The sequence below is a fragment of the Limulus polyphemus genome, unplaced genomic scaffold (assembly GCF_000517525.1).
Source record: "Limulus polyphemus unplaced genomic scaffold, Limulus_polyphemus-2.1.2 Scaffold8624, whole genome shotgun sequence".
Lineage (NCBI taxonomy): Eukaryota > Metazoa > Arthropoda > Merostomata > Xiphosura > Limulidae > Limulus > Limulus polyphemus.
The window spans coordinates 16343-27105 of record NW_013674234.1 but is presented as its reverse complement, the minus strand read 5'-3'; the positions used below and the strand labels follow the sequence as shown (position 1 = coordinate 27105).

Sequence of the window (10763 nt, the reverse complement as noted above, 5' to 3'; positions counted from 1 at the left end):
ACTGAAAACCTGAAATATTTTGTAAAGATACACAAAACATGTTAGAATTTATAGTATGTAGTAGGTAGTTCTACTTATAAATTTATGGACACCATATTTTGTAGTGTGATTGTGTAGTGACAAATTTAAAGAGCTCTACCTATACTAATTTCAAAAACATATTTTCTGGTATAATTGTATACTGACAAACTTAGAGTTCTACCTATACTAGTTTAAAGACCATATTTACTAGTTTGGTTTCATAGTGACAATTAACCCTCTTGCTACATGTAGGCCAAGGTGCATCTCATGACTTTTTAGAGTTACATTTGAAATTTAATTAAACTACATTATTATCATTGTATATAAATAAACTTGACATCATAACATAGTTATTAAATCAAAGTGAAATATTATATAAGTTTTAAGTTCTTAGTTTTAGAAAAATCCAAAATCTCTCCTTATATGAGAATTGTGACATTTAATTTCGAGGTTTCCTCCTCCTTTAATTTGTTTAACACCCCTCCCAGAAGCACAGAATTTATCTTAAATTATTCATTATAAGCAGAGAATTTATTTTATATTATTCATTATAAGCAGAGAATTCATTTTATATTATTCATTATAAGCAGAGAATTCATTTTATATTATTCATTATAATACAGATATTACTCAGGTAAAGCATAATTTTGATTGCCTTCAATCTTGTTTGTTTATTGAGCCATAAACTAGAAAATCAAACCCACTTGCCATGCTCACATATGATTCTAAGTTTATCACCATACCACTATATTATAAACTATGGCCTTCAAACTCATACAGTTAGAACTCTTAGATTTCTCACCATTCAACCACATTAGGAAATACAGTCTTCAAACTCTAAATTTCTCAGCATACAGCCACACTATAAAATATGGTCTACAAACTGGTATACAAAAAGCTCTCTTGCTATGGGCTCAGTTGATTTGGCCAAGTTCATGACCCCAATAATATGAGAGTTCATGACCCCAAAATTTAATTTCCTCACTCTAATTTTTAATACATTTTCTGCATCATCACGAAATCTGGCAAGCATTCTGTAAACATTACAATTCTTTTGCTTGTTCAATTTTAGTTAAGCATAAAGTTACACAAGGGGCTATTTGTGCTTTACTCACTATGGGTATCAAAACCCGGTTTCTGACTTACCACTATGCCACTGGGTTCCACTACTTTCATAGACAAAAAACAGAATGAAGTATTTTTACTAAACATTTCTCCATGAATATATGGAGTCAAAGCTGTTGACTGCTCTAAATGCAAATAGATTTTTGTGTTAAGATTAAAAATACTTTTCTTCATCTGAAAATTGTACATTTTAATTTGCTTAATTTCTAAAACCTCCTAAATAAATAACAAACGTTTTTTTAGTAAAACCTTATATTTTATCTGTTACTTTATCTGCCCTAACTCTACACATATTTGGTCATTTCATAGACTAAAACTTTGGCTTTCTATTCGTTATAAATAATACAGTATAAAACAGTAGTAAAAACTACTGGCAATCTGTGAAAGAGAGGATATGACAGGTATATCAGTTTGAAGACCATATTTTTTTTTAGTATGGCTGTATGCTGAGAATTTTAGAGTTTTGAAGACTGTATTTTCTAATGTGGTTGAATGGTGAGAAATCTAAGAGTTCTAACTGTATGAGTTTGAAGGCCATAGTTTATAATATAGTGGTATGGTGATAAACTTAGAATCATATGTATATCAGTTTGAAGACCATATTTTTTAGTATGGATGTATGGTGAAAATTTTTGAGTTCTATCTACACGAGTTATAGGGCATAGAGTCTAGTGTTGTTGTATGATGACAAATTCCAATACAATACATCATTTCTTCTCACACACAACTTTCTCAATTCCGTTCTGCCCTCTATATGCACATTTGTTTTTGCTCACCACTAGCATTGATGCTCACACCTAAACTCACTTTTTTCATGTAATATTACTGCATTGTTGTATGCAAGTTAGCATGTTACAATCCTCCATCAGTACGAGTATGACACACTCTCTGTACTGATTGTTCAATCATCACTCTCAATTTGGCACTGTTGTATAAAGATGTATTTTTTTCATTCAAGAGCTTTTGTGATATTTTTTTTTGTAGAAATACTTATCAAAGTGCCAACTGTTATAGAAATATTAAATTTGGAATTTATTTTTCAAACATTTCACCTGCAGGTTTTGTGACCTTTTATTTCAATATTATGAATTCACGAGTGATGGTAACTTCCACTTTGTCTGTTGTGGGACAGCAAGATGTTGTTCATGCTAAACAAACAACTAAAATGGCATTAGGTTCCTCTTTGTCTGTTGAAGAAGTTATGACTATCGTGCAATGGGAAATGGAGTCTTTCATGCAGCCTAGACCTTCTTCTGAACCTGATATACTTTCTCCTAGAAACCATGTTCATGACAAAGGGGATTTGGCAGTCTTTTCCTACCACCTACCTTTGTCAAATCTTCTGCCAATTCTGTTGTAGATCTACTTAGGACATTTTCATAATTTTTGGACATGGTTTTCTATGTATGATACCTTCTCTCTTTCTCTTGTCTTGTATGGTTCTTCTTCACTTCTTAATTCATCCCCTGCATCTGACTTTAATGATTTTCCTCCCTCTCCAGATATTCGAGTCTGTATTGAACAAATTTTTTTTTTGATTGCTTGGTTGCCTCATATGCCTTGGCTTAACATTGGGCTGCATTCCCTTTTTTTGGACTCCCATGCTCTGGAGTCTCTTCTTCAGCTTGGTGGTCAGGTCTTCTACCTTCTGTTTAACTTTATCAGGTCCAAATTTCACACACTTGTCTTACCCTCACTACTCTGTTGCATTGTTTTTTCTTCCTTTCTCTACCTTTTTGAAGCAATCCACTGTGCCCCTTTGGAGTTTTTGGCAGATATCCATTCCCTTACTTTTTCTACTTTGGCATGTTCTTCTTCCTTGACCTTGTTCTTTCTGACTTCATGTTGAACTGGAATTGACCCACCATGTATGGTGTGAAGTGCCCTAGTCATACTACACATATAACACTTCCATGAGCCTGATGCTGGTTCTAGCATGTGCTTGTATTTTCCACCTGTCCTAGCAACAATTCCCTTCTTTATGGGTGAAAAGTAGTCTGGTACAAACAAGGTGCGATCTTCCCTATACTGTTCCATGCTATAGGGTGTTGCTTTTCATCAGTTCCTTTCGTGCTATTCCCAAAGGGGGCTCATCCAAGTAAATTTTGCACCATTTTAACATTGGATTCTAGCTATGTGTGAGTGGAGGTTACATATAGTAACATAAGTTAACGTTTTCCAACACTGAAGATATATTTCCAATAGATACCTCTGTCCACACTTCCCACCCATCCTCCCCATTTTTGTTGCATATTTTCTTCCCTAATATTGAAGTGATAATGGAACAATCAGTACTGAGGGAGTCAGCTGTTCTAGGAGGATGTGCTGCACTCGTATTGGTGGTGGGCTGACACATGGTTATTTGTATGCAAGGACACAGTAAAATCACATGGAAACGTGAATTTACGTGGGAGGCTTAAGGCTAGTGGTGAGCAGTAATGTTCACATATAGAGGGCAGCACTGAATCAAAAAGATAATATTTGAGAAAAGGTAAGTATCTATTGGAATTACATTTTCATTGTTACAAAATGCTAACTTTAGAGTTCTACCTTTACCAGTTTGAACAATATATTTTCTAATATGGTTTGTATGGTAACAAACTTAGGGAATTGTATCTATATAGTTTGAAGTCCATATTTTCATACCCTTTGTTTACAGAGGTCTCTAGCCCCTTACAGGATCCCACTCACTGGCAAGTGTTGCCTGCCAGGGTATACTTAACCAAAATTTGCACAGAGTAGGCCTGTTCTGGCATGATATAATACTCACCCATGAGATAGAGTGCTCCATAATATTTCTCTAGATATCCTTGCAGTGCTCATGTTCGTAAACAAGGCCATATCCAGACTGTATCCACTCAAGGACTAGCATGAGAAAAGCAGGGAGGAGATTCCTGCCCATTATCCATGCCTAGTTAAAAACCTAGTACTGGCTTGTTTTTAAAGATAGGATTTCTGTGGTTACCCATTTCACTACCTCATGGTAATGCATTCTTCCAGATTCCCCACTGTACTTCCATCTCCCCTTTTACTTCTAGTGAAGCATGGGAGTCCTTGCCACTCACCAGTTCCCAGCTGCTGGGGAGGGGGGGCAGACCATAGAAGTTGCCGCCTGAGTGTGATCAATTTCATTCAGTAGAGTGTAGAACAATGGTTTTCTGTCCGATTAATACAGTTCACTGCTCTGGCTGACTTTTCCTCCACCCTACTACTATCTAGAAGCCAGGTTCTTGGGTGGTCTGGTGTTTGATTGGCATCTGATGCAGGTTTTGGACTGTGCTTGCATCTTCTGCATGTCCTTGCAACACTTCCTTTACAGGCAAAGAGTGTACCCTTGTAGAGATGTGGTGCAGCCTTCCACAAGGGTGCCTCTCTACTATTTTAAGGTGTAGGTGTCACATTTCATGGGTTCTCTTCAGATGCCTCCCAAGGGGGACTCATCTAGGTAAAATTTTGTACCATTCCCTCCACCACTTCAACATTAGATTCTAGCTAGATTTGAGTGGAGGTTATGTATCGTATTGGAAATTAACATTTTCCAACACTGAAAATGTATTTCTGATAGATACTTTCTTCCACTCACCTTTTCCACCCTTTTTCCCCCACTTCTGGTGCATCTTACTTTCTTACTTATTCCTATTTGTGGAGGTTTGTTGCATGATTACGCATGCAATAAAGCAGCAATATCATGTGTAAACATGTGAGATTAGGTGGGAGTCTTAAGGCTAGTGGTGAGCAAAAACGTTTGCATATAGAGGGCAGCACTGAATTGAGAAAAGCTAGATGTGAGAAAATGTCAGTATCTATTGGAAATACAATTTCAATGTTGGAAAATGTTAAACTTAGAGTTCTACCTATAGCAGTTTGAAGACCATAGTTTCTTGTGAGGTTGTATGGTGACAGATTAGAATTCTATCTATGCCAATTTGAAGGCTATTTTTAGTGTGGTTGTATGGTAAAAATTTTAAGAAGTTCTACCTATAATAGTTTTAAGATTATATTTTCAATTATAGTGACTATTTAGAGTTCTACCTATACCAGTTTGGAGACCTTATTTCAATTGTAGTTGTATATTTTGGCAATAAATTTATAAACAAAGTGACTTTTACTCTCCAGCTTATAATATTTTATTTCAGCGAATGTTTTGCCACTGTAGCTTCATCGGGACCAGTAGTACAAAACTGTAGTTGTATGTTCAAATTTCAACGGTGTTCACATTCTTAAAAAGTAGTTTTAAATCTAAGTTTACAGGCCATCTTTGAAACATAGTAAATCTTAACTTACTTAACTACAATATTATAAAAGTGGCATGCTCAAATCAAATTTTAGATTGTTAGCTGTTGTAGACTTTAATTTATAATATAGTATGAGTATTTTAAAGCATGCTTTTAAGCAAGTTTATTAGGTAAAAAACAAAGTTGTTCAAGACAGACATTTATATTATACTAAGATAAAACTATTCTTTTAAGTTTAACGTACATAATAATTTGTTTGTTATTACAGTTTCAGAGCTGTTTGATATATATTATGAGTGTATGTGTCCTTAAATAAAAAAGTTTTTGTCATTTCTATCAAGATGTTTGTTATTGAAGATGAATATGTAAGATTTTAATTTCAATTGTTCTTTTTCTGTATTCTCAAAATTAAACATGAATCTTTTTAATTTCAGCTATCTTGTGCTCCTCTCTTGAGCCCCTTCATCTTCTTTTAAGACACAGGTGTGACTTGGAATGTAAGAATGGCCCACCTGGAACTTACCTTCTCACTGCTATAAAGAATGTGACATCTCTAGAATGCTTGCTGAAACATGGAGCTGACCCTGGTTTACTGGTTACTCATGGGTTGAACCCAGAAACTCTAGTTACAGCCTTATTTAAAAGTCAGCCCCAGCAAGATCATGTTATTAAAATTCTCAAGATGTTACGTCGGTATGGAATTACATCTTCTGCTTTCAGACAGGCTGCTCACACTTCATGTATTCGTAGTAGAGAGCTGTTTAGTAGTTTACATGATGAAACAATTTGGACTGATTTATTACTTGAATTGGGTAAGTTTTATTATATAATACTAACAACTATCTTCCTCTTGTATCTACCAGAGATTTTTATACCACTAGCCTTAAGGTAACTTCACATGATTGAACATGAATAGTGCTGGTTCATGATGACATTATTGTGAGACAAAGGCCCCCAAAATAGGAGGGTTACACACCTTCAGGCACAATAACTTCTTCTATGCACTAGCACTCATGGTAAACTTCATTCTTCTCTTCAGCAATGTATTGAACAGAAGTGTTTAAGTTTCTTTTCTCAGTTCAGTTTGTTGAGATTTGCATTAACAAAACTTTAATTTTCATTTTCTTTGGTTTTGCTTAAAATGCTTTAATTTTTATCATAAATTATCAAATGATCGTGAGTTATACTTAGTCCTGAGTGAGTGATATTGTTCACAGTTAGGACTTATTCCTACTATGGCTTTTGGAGGCTTATTCACTTTTGGGGTTCTTGCAGCCATTGCTCAGTTTGTTGTGGATTACCACATGCTTACTGATCCTCCCACTCCCATCTCGTTTGTTGAATTTCTTTCTTTCCTCTCTTCTTGACTTTGTCTACGGTCTTTTTCTCCCAGTCTACAGCTGGCCATGATCAATGTGTTGAACACCTTCCTACTCGTCACTTTTGCCCTATCTTCCATTTGTTTTCTATGTTCCATCTATTTCTTTCACAGCTTCACATTTCTATCTCTTCCCTTCAACATAGCAGCATCCCCTTTTGTATTCATTAGCATTGTGATAGCTTTTGCTTATAATATTCTTGGCCCAGAGCTTGTGTTCCTCTTCTTGGACAATTTACTTCTGTTAGCCCATTCTCAAATGTTTTTTCTTCTCCTACCACTTATCTTTTGTGGTGGCTACTCAGTTGTGGGGGCTTACCCACTCAAAGTTAGGTAATTCTGGGCATTTTCTTCCCCTCTTGTCTTAATCAAGTTCAGTCTTCTCTTCTTTGTCTGTGAGCTATGGCATATCTGGTCACCAGGTTTTACACTTCTCATTCCCTTCCTACATGAGAGATGTTTTTGCTTTTGGAGATTATAGCTTTCCTGGAGCCCCCCATTTCTTTGGGGATATGCACTTATATGTTTCCTACAGTGGACTTTATGGATCCAAGGTTTTCTTTCTTTGGTTTGTTATCCTCTTTTGTGAGCCTGTCCTAGAAGTGTTGCCATGTTGACTGAAGCATGCTCATACTTCTTATGGCATTCCTTTATCACCTCTTTAACCAGATCTCTCCCTTCTTTGAGGCTTATCTCTCAGATTGAGGCACATTTTAAGATGAGGGCAGTACTTCTGACATTTGGATGCTGTATTGGCGTTCACTATACGTCAACATGCTTGACCTTCTTTCTATTTATGGTTGGAGACGGCTTGAATGGGTAATGAAGAAAAACTTTAATATAAGTTTAACATAACAGCAAATGTACGACGTTTCGACAAGGTTTTGTCATCATCCTCTCTTCTGGTCCTCTTTTCCTCATTCTTTGGCTCTGGCTGTAATTTTTCTCAGCCAGATCTGGTTTCATATATATATTTGTCTCCTCCCTCTGTTCCTTGACTTTACACAGTACTTTCCTTTTTGGGTCTTGTTGTTGGTACCTCTTTGACCAGCTCATTCTTGGTCCGCTTAACATTTAAACTGCTTTCTTATCTCCCAATATTCCCTCTCTTTCCCACTTTACCCTCACACGTTTCTTCTCCATCAATGGATATCTTCCTTCCTTCCTCATGCACATAATTTGCATGATCTTTCCCCTGTTAGGCCGGACTTTCTGATTGTGCAACATTCTTCTTGTAACATTTTTGTTGCCCTTCCACTGTTTTTGTCTGTCAATGACTATGGCAGGACTTTTGTCATGGTCCTTTTGCCACTCCTTTCCTCCTAGCCTTCATACTGTGAACCACCTTTCTGCCATTTGCCAAGGGCTTGTTAATCTCTGCATTTACTAGTTCCTAGGAGGCCTTGTCCATGCTATTTTGCTTTTACCAGTACCACAAGATGTTTCTTCCCCTGTCCTCTCCACTCTGTTTCACTACTTTATTGCCTTTATTTGAGCTATTGACTTATTACCTTTTGTACTGTCTTTCTCTCGTAATATGTTTCCACCTCCTTGCCTGTGGTTACCGTTGTTCGTTTATCTATCTTATAGATCCTTCTTGCACTCTCTTCCACTTGTATGCTCCTCTCCCCTGATCTTTCCTTCCTCAGATACTGACTGCTTGGGAAGGTAACCGTACTTCTATCCTTTCTTTCTTCTCTCACCTGTTGGACTGTTCTGACCCAGATTGGCTCCTGTGTCCTCTGTGGTGTGCCTTATCATGGATCTCTTCCTTTTGGGTTCCCTATCTTTTTTACTGTTAAGTTTACCCAATTAAAGTTCATTGTAGTTGATGTACCCGATGATGCCAGGTTAACCTGGTGAAACGTTGTACTTTCATTAAATTTTACTCTATTTATCTGATTTATCAAGTTTACTTTTAATAAAAACAAATTTTAAATGAAAGGAAGTATTTTTAATGTTTTTTTAATTTCCTTATAACAAAATTTAGGAAATGTCATAGCATGAACAATGATAGAAAAAATAAATTATATGATTTTTTTAAGCCAAACTAGATACTGCTTAGTAAAATTGTTTTAAGTTTCATAAAATTTAGTGAAGTATTTCCACTCAGAAGGAAGAAATTTAAGGGACGTTTATAACAACCATCTGGTTTATAAAGGGTTAATGGACTAACAGGCTGTTTGGTTACTAATTTGTTCCAATGAATTGTTGATTTGGTAGTGTATAGCTTTACTAAATAATATGTACAATACATACGCTGTTTTGCTTTAAATCAAGTGAAACCTTAAATAAGTGTTTGATGATTTTTTTAGTTTTCTAATTAATTTTCCAACTGAACATCCTTATGATGTCACCAGTTATTACACTTGATAATTTGATTTATTAAAAGACAGCTTGATATTATTCAGCAAAGATCTAGGATATTCTGGCTATAGTTGTATAAAAAATATGGCATACTTATTTAATCTATTAATAATAAATATATATATACACACACCTCAGGGTATATTTATAATTACTTTATACATGTTTAAATACATCTGCCATCTTATGAAGCTAACTTTAAAATATTAGTTTTAAACAAGAACATCAGTTTGGTGAGTATGAGTAACAATTCATTAAGATAGTTTGTAGTTTAGACTTTGTGTAAATCGTTACATAGAATCATGTAAAAGTAAGTTTTTAGCTGTTATTGTGTATGAAGTAGTTAATGTGTAGCTAGAATCGTGTGTAAGTTTAACTTATTGTTGCAAACAAGGTTGATTAACCAATAAGATTATTGTTGGAAACAGAGACTGGAATTTGGGATTGTATGACCCTTAACACTTCTTCAACTGAGTGAATGCTCTTGTAAAATGTATTTCAAATGGTGTTTTTGTTATTGTTCATTAATTTTTAAAATGGAAAACAATTAATTGTTAGTAGTTACTAATACTTAGTTATTGATGTTTCTTAACCATGCTTGGTTCTGTGTTTCTATATAGATTCGCCCAATACTCTAGCAGAAATTTGTAGGTTTCATGTCCGGGACATGATGTTCCAGATCTATGGACCAAGCTTCCATGAACAGTTTAAAAAACTGATGATACCCATTCCAGTGATCCAATTTCTCACCCATGCAGATGGAATTTAATTGTACCTATTTTTGCTTGTTTGTATTTATGTGAAATAAAAATATTTGTTCACTGTGTTTATAAATTCCATCATACTGGATTATTTTTATAGTGCTTTACAACATTTTAAACATTCCAGAGTAACTTAAAATTTATTAAAATGTTTCAAAAATGTTACTGAATCTATTTCCATTTTCAATATCTAATCAAGATACACAATAGTGCATCATGTGGCCAAGAAAAAAACTTGAGATGTGCGGCACACAGTGTTATTTAAAGGAACCAACAACTTGCAATTTTTCAGCTGTTTATCTGTAACTTAGTATTCCTGCCATGAATTTTTCGCCTATATTGTCCCCTGTTTAATTACCTCACATTCCAAATTTCAAGAAAGTCCGTGTAGCCAAAAACTAAGATATGTGATGCAAAGTTTGTCATATTTTATTCATCATTTTCTTTTACACACCAAATTGTACAGAATTAAAAAGAAATTAAAAACTTATTTCCTAAACTTCGATTTTTATGAAATTTGGTACACATTTAACATATCGTTTACCCTATGTCTCTACCAAATTTTGCACAAACCAAACACAATGTTTATCTGTTACAGTGAAAAGAACAAATAGTAAATGAAATTATTCTGAAATTACTTACAGGAATTACCCTGATCTCAACTTAAAAAATGGTCATTATCCATTTTTTTATCTTATGTCAATTAACTAGAGTGTCTAGGCCTACAACAGCAAAGGAGGCTTGTTTTGCAGCCTATATCATGCTGTTTCTTCAACACGTGTAAGCAATATAGTATTGTATATATATATATATACATATATTCTATATATATATATATATATATATATATATATAGTATTATATGTATATATATAG

At 34.7% G+C, this 10763-nt stretch overlaps 1 long non-coding RNA gene across 1 annotated transcript; it reads left to right on the top strand.

The window, feature by feature from the left end:
• Positions 1 to 5760: 5760 nt before the first annotated feature.
• Positions 5761 to 9963, top strand: LOC106475467. The gene is made up of 2 exons (XR_002608884.1): positions 5761 to 6193; positions 9747 to 9963. It is a non-coding gene; the product is annotated as an uncharacterized LOC106475467 (long non-coding RNA).
• The last annotated feature ends 800 nt before the right edge of the window (positions 9964 to 10763 follow it).